The 6,898-nt window shown below is 31.2% G+C and overlaps 1 pseudogene; it reads left to right on the plus strand.

Annotated features, from left to right (window-relative positions):
* The first annotated feature begins 6,374 nt into the window (after window positions 1–6,374).
* Window positions 6,375–6,520, plus strand: LOC128249647 (U2 spliceosomal RNA; annotated as a pseudogene).
* Window positions 6,521–6,898: the final 378 nt, after the last annotated feature.

Here is a 6,898-nt window from a genome sequence, read left to right on the forward strand (position 1 = left end):
TTTGCCTTTGGTTGGTTGATTTCTGTAGTTATTATAGTTATTATATTTTGGTGATTTAAGTAAGAGTTTTGGCTGTTATTTCCAGCAGGTAGACATAGTATGTCCTTTGATTAATTTTAATCCTTCAGTGTGTGTGTGTGTGTGTGTGTGTGTGTGTGTGTGTGTGTGTGTGTGTGTGTGTGTGTGTGTGTGCGCGCGCGCGTGCGTGTGTGAACATATGATTACGTACATACCTGATATGCACATATATGTTTATACATGCAATGTGTGTGTAACTCTGTATATGTTGAAAAATCATGAAATAAACCAAAGAGTACATAAATTTGTTCTGTTTAAGAAAGTGTATAATTGGAACTATAAGCCTTAAAGAATAATTGGAGCTATAAGTCTTGAAGAATAATTGGAGCTATAAGTCTTGAAGAAATGTGTACTGATGGTTGATGAGAGGCAACTAGACTTTAACCATCATGTTCCTCTGTTTAAAACTGCATATTGTACTTTGAGACTATAATCCAAAAATTGTTTTGAAGCAAAATTAGAAATACTTTCTTACAAAAATAATGAATACTCTATAATTCTTCTCTCCTGTTCAGCCTTGTATTCTGTTTCAAAATTCTCTTCATGCACAATTTAATTAATCTACAACACCGAAGATTTATTTTGGATACTGATTGAGAAAACATGTGTGTTCTGACAGCTGACAAAACCTTGCTAGGTTGCAATTGAGATTCTTCTGTTGTTAGAGCTATATGTTCTTTCTTAATTTATTAGAAATACCTTCATATATGTGTGTGTGTGTATAGAATTTACATACATGAATGTATGTATATATGTATGTAATGTTGGTATATAGATATATAGATATATATATATGCATATACATTTATATATATATATATATATATATATATATATATATATATATACACACATATATATATACACACACATATATATATATACACATATATATATATATACATATATATATATGTACATACATATACATATATATATATATATATATATATATATATATATATATATATGTATATGTATGTACATATATATATATGTATATGTATGTACATATATATATATGTATATATATATATGTGTATATATATATATGTGTGTATATATATATGTGTGTATATATATATATATATATATATATATATATATATATATATATATATATATATATATATATATATATATATGTATATGCATATATATATATCAATATATCTATATACCAACATTACATACATATATCTATATATCTATATACCAACATTACATATATATATATATATATATATATATATATATATATATATATATATATATATATACATATATGTATATCATCATCATCATCATCATCATCGTTTAACGTCCGCTTTCCATGCTAGCATGGGTTGGACGATTTGACTGAGGACTGGTGAAACCGGATGGCAACACCAGGCTCCAGTCTGATTTGGCAGAGTTTCTACAGCTGGATGCCCTTCCTAACGCCAACCACTCAGAGAGTGTAGTGGGTGCTTTTACGTGTCACCCGCACGAAAACGGCCACGCTCGAAATGGTGTCTTTTATGTGCCACCCGCACAAGCCAGTCCAGAGGCACTGGCAACGATCTCGCTCGAAAATCCTACGGGAGCCAGTCAGGCGGTACTGGCAACGGCCACGCTCAAAATGGTGCATCTCATGTGCCACCCGCACAAGAACCAGTCCAGGGGCACTGGCAACGATCTTACTTGGCTTGCCGGGTCTTCTCACGTACAGCACATTTCCAAAGGTCTCGGTCAGTAGTCATCGCCTCGGTGAGGCCCAATGTACGAAGGTCTTGCCTCACCACCTCAGCCCAGGTCTTCCTGGGCCTACCTCTTCCACGGGTTCCCTCAACTGTTAGGGTGTGGCACTTTTTCACGCAGCTATCCTCCTCCATTCTCACCACATGTCCATACCAGCGCAATCGTCTCTCTTGCACGCCACAACTGATGCTTCTAATGTTCAGCTTTTCTCTCAAGATACTTACACTTTGACGGGTATTCACATTGACATTACACATCCAACACATAAACATATATACATAAACATATATACATAAACATATATACTTACATAAACATATATATACATACATTAACATATATATTTGTGTATATAATGTCTTTATATCTGTTAACGTGTGTCATGTATTCATACACAATGTTCATACAGATACATACAAATTATTTCAAATTAATTACTATTATTATTTTATGTTACAAATTAAAAAAAGAAGACCGTTACCTGTGAGACCCATAATGTTTTGACATGGTTGCATAGAATTAAAAAGAAGATCCTATTAAATTGCGTGATGCAAAAACGTGGTTTCTAAGGCCATATTAGCACATGTTTTGAGTATTTTGCATGTCATCAAGGTTATGTTAAAAAATAACATAAATTGTGCATTTCAAATTTTACAAGTGGTAAAGAAACTTTGCTACTAAATAATGTACATGTGTGTGTGTGTTGGTCAGGAGTTGCTGTTCTTTAAGTCAATACCATTTTAATGATCCTGTTTTTACATGTGGCAGTGTTGCTGTCCCTGTGAAATTTTTGTTCAGTAATCCAAGAAATGATATGGTAGCAATATACTGTATAAAGTGATGCGAATCATGATGCTATCCAAGTTCGTAATTCACAAGGGATCCTCATAAAGCATAGCAGATACAAATCATTGCTGCTGATATAGAAACATGTCACAAGATTATAAAAACCTACTTCTCAGCAAAGCAAGTGATTCAGTTCCTCTTAGACTCTGCAAGTTTATTTAAACTTAACTCTCCTTTATGTGAAGGTATTGTGACCTAGTGATTAGGGTGTTGCACTCACGATCACATGATCGTTCTTGATCAAAGCTGCTGACATTGTATTGGTAATGCCAAAAGTTTTGGCACTAAAGACAAAGGAATCAAAACCGTATTGAGTTTCAACCATCAAAAAAAGGTATAGTGGTTCTCATCACATCACATCACTCAGATACACACACACACACACACACACACACAAACACACACATACATATATATATATGCATAAATACACATATATGTATGTATAGTTGCATGCATTCCTCTGTGTGTGTGTGTGTGTGTGTGTGTGTGTCTATATTTAGAATTGAGGAGTTAAAGGGCAATAGTTCTTTGGAAACTTAGAGGAACATATTCAAATGTTCAGCCTCAATGCTAAATTCAATAGACAATGCTATATCCAAAATGTAAGAGAGATATACAGACAAAAGGTTGCTGAAGCTTCTTGAATCACTAACTCTTGCTTGAACTTAGCAAATCTTGAAACTATGGCTACAGACATGCTCTGATGTCCACTATACATCTAATGTAAAAATTAAAACCACTGAAATATGAAAAGGGGTATAGACTTTTTCTAACATGTAAGCTAGTTTTTAATGTTCCTTGTTTAAGAAGTAATAATTTTTAATTGATTTTCCAGTAAATCCTTGATACTAATTGTAAGATGTTCAAAATATGGCTAAATTGAATTTCAGAATTAAAGTCCTGGTAATTTATTATTCAAAATACTAGATAAATCATGGTTTTAGAATCTTCAATTTTTCTTGTGTCTATCAAAAATTAAGAAAATTATCAGAGTTTAAGGAAACTTTAATACTAAATGCAATTACTTTACTTACAGTTATCTCTTCAAAATACATATGTTTATAAGTATGCATGTATGTATATACGTATGTATACTGGCATATATGTATATATACATGATGTGTGTGTGTGTGTGTGTGTGTGTGTGTATATATATATATATATATATCATTAATACTAAACTTTACAATACTTGAATAAATTCAGGTAATTATTCATATATGATATTAGAATTTTCATAATATTTTACAAAAATGGTTTTTCCTCTGGGTATGTTACTTTACTCTCTATACAAGTTGTTTTGTATGAAACAAAAGAAATGCTTCTATTTTTTAACATGATTTATTTTCATTTTTAAAATAGAAATACACTATTCTAAGGATTGGTTAATATATATATATATATATATATATATATATATATATGTAATGACAATGTAAGCATATTTTGTTTATATTTCAAAGAAAAATTATATCATTTTAGATTTTAATGTTGCATAAAAATCTGTTCTTAGAGGAGTATTATTTTTACCTGAATTGATTTTTATTTATTTATTTTGAGGAAACTGTTCCTTTGATACATACCTGTCATTGACTATATTTTATTATTCTCCTATGGTTTTCTTTATCTTATAATCTTAAACCTTACATACCCACACATATACAAACACAATCACATCTACAACACAATCACAAATACACTACACATACAAACTCATTCACATGCACATAATATATATCACAAAATATATTATTTGTCATAAAATATCAATCCCTTAGTAAATTCACAATTTTAGTTTTATTTTGAGTTTTACAAAGTAAAAATATGAAAATGTACATTGTTTAAATGATCTGACAAAAAGGAATTAATTCTATGTTGAATGGTGGTGTTTTTAAATGAAATTATATTTATATTGTTGTAATTATTTTATTTCAATATCATTATTTATGTTGCAAAAATACATAAGTGTTCATTTTTGTCTTATTTACAGCAGCAACCTTTTTTGTTAATCAATTACCAGATCACTGTTTACAAATCAATATGATTCTAAACACCTCAGATATATTTGGTGATCACTGTTATTCAAATTAGAAAAAAGTAATTTAATACAAGTATTAGTTGATTGTTTTTACATGTTGTGAAAGTACTAAAATATATTTTCTGTTACTAACATTTAAATTAGTACAAATCACAAATGTAAAATATATTTGGTGTGACCTGTTTATTACAATAAAGAAAAAAAATGAAGATGAGCTACAAAGTAATTCAAGTAAAAACAAAAAAAAAATTGTTGAGTTGCACATTAAACTACTTTTGAATTATTTTTCTTTATTTTCTTCATTTATTTATAGGTATTTATGTTCCATGTTTATAACATCAAACTGCAATGATATAACATCAAAAAGGAAAAAGACTACTTCTGCTTAACAATTTGAAATACTCATCATCATCATCATCATCATCTTCATCCTTTAACGTCCATTTTCCACAATGATATGGGTTGGACGGTTTGACCAGAGCTGGCAAGCTGAAGAGCTGCACTAGGTTCCAGTCTGATTCAGCCTAGTTTCTCTGGCTAGATACCCTTTCTAATGCCAATCACTTTACAGTGTGTGGTGGGTGCTTTTAATGTGGCACCAGCATGAGCACTTTTATGTGATGCTGGCTCAAGTGCTTTTTACATGGCATCAGCACAAGACTCTTGTAGGCCAATCCTCTTCATCAGAGGGAGTGGTCTTAACATTTCTGCTCTGAAGGATGGATCACCATAAAATAATATCAATAAACCAGAAAAATATCTCATAATCTACTCTCATACATTTTAAATTAACATCTTGGTTTGAGACTTAATAAAGTCTAGTCTTATGGAAAGTTTGAAAGACTTTTTGAGATTGTAAACACGAAACCATTATTTAACTCCATGTAAAAGTAAAAAAATACCAAAACTAATAGATTTGCTAAAGAGAAAAAACTGATTAAACTACAGAGAAGATTTGTAAAATTAGCTTAAGTAATTATAAAAATAATTTAAATAATTCCAGTCAATTTCTAATTCCAGATAATTTCTATATTTGTAGTTATAAGACAAAAATATGGTTGCTCTTACCATGAGATGCAATCAGCAACAGTATATCCAAACTTTGAGACACGAGCGCCAGCAGAACTCAATAATCATACTCAAACATGTGCTTCTGGCCAGAAAAGAACTACTCCCCTAAAATGATCCCTTCAACACATCTATTGTGCTTGATGCCCCAGCAAAGAAAGAGATTGTTTCGAACACCTTGCTTCTTGATGTGAAGTCACTTCATCTAGCTTCTGGTCCCAACTGTCTCTTTTCCCACTTTGCTTCCCTTCATTCTTCCACAATATCACAATATTTTTCTTGGTCTGGTACAATTTCAGCATTAACCCTTTAGCATTTAAACCAGCCATATCTGGTCCCAAATATTTTACCTGTATTGTGTTCAAACTAACAAGATGTGGCCTCTCACACCTACCCTACAATGTCATTCTACAACTAAACAATCACATCATTGAAATCTCTTAGATACAAGATAATACACGATTAGTTGAAAACAATATGAATAAATAAGCATTGCAATTGATAGAGATCTAAATGCTAAAGCGTTAAAAACGCTCAGTATCTATAAGTGTTTAGAGAAAAAAGATGGTTCATCTTTATCTCCAGAACATTAGAATCACAAATATTTGCAAATGGTTTTATTTGCTTCTGTTCTTATCAGCTTAATATCTGATATAGTCCATATTTGGGGCTCTAGATAATAAACTGATTTTTAGAACAAAGTAAAGACTTAGGGGTTTGCTCTACCTTTGCCATGACTTATCCTACTGTCTAACCCATACCAGCATGGAAAACAGATGCTAAATGATGATGATGATGTCTCAAAACTCTACCTTAATGCCTATTAGTTTAACCCTTTAGCATTTAAACTGACCATATCCTGCCCATATATTCTATGTGTTTTATATTAAAGTAAGCATTGTATCTGGCAAATATTCTACCTGTTTTATGTTCAAACTAACCAGAACTGGCCTCTCACGCTTACCCTACAATATCATTCTAAAAAACAAACAATCACATCATCAAAACCTTGAACGTATGAAATAATGTAGGATTAATTAAAAACAATGTGAATACTTAAACATTACATTTGACAATGTGTGGAGATACATGGCTCAGTGGTTAGAGCGTGGGGCTCACTATCAT

The sequence above is a fragment of the Octopus bimaculoides genome, chromosome Z (genome assembly GCF_046866305.1).
Source record: "Octopus bimaculoides isolate indiv1 chromosome Z, ASM4686630v1, whole genome shotgun sequence".
Lineage (NCBI taxonomy): Eukaryota > Metazoa > Mollusca > Cephalopoda > Octopoda > Octopodidae > Octopus > Octopus bimaculoides.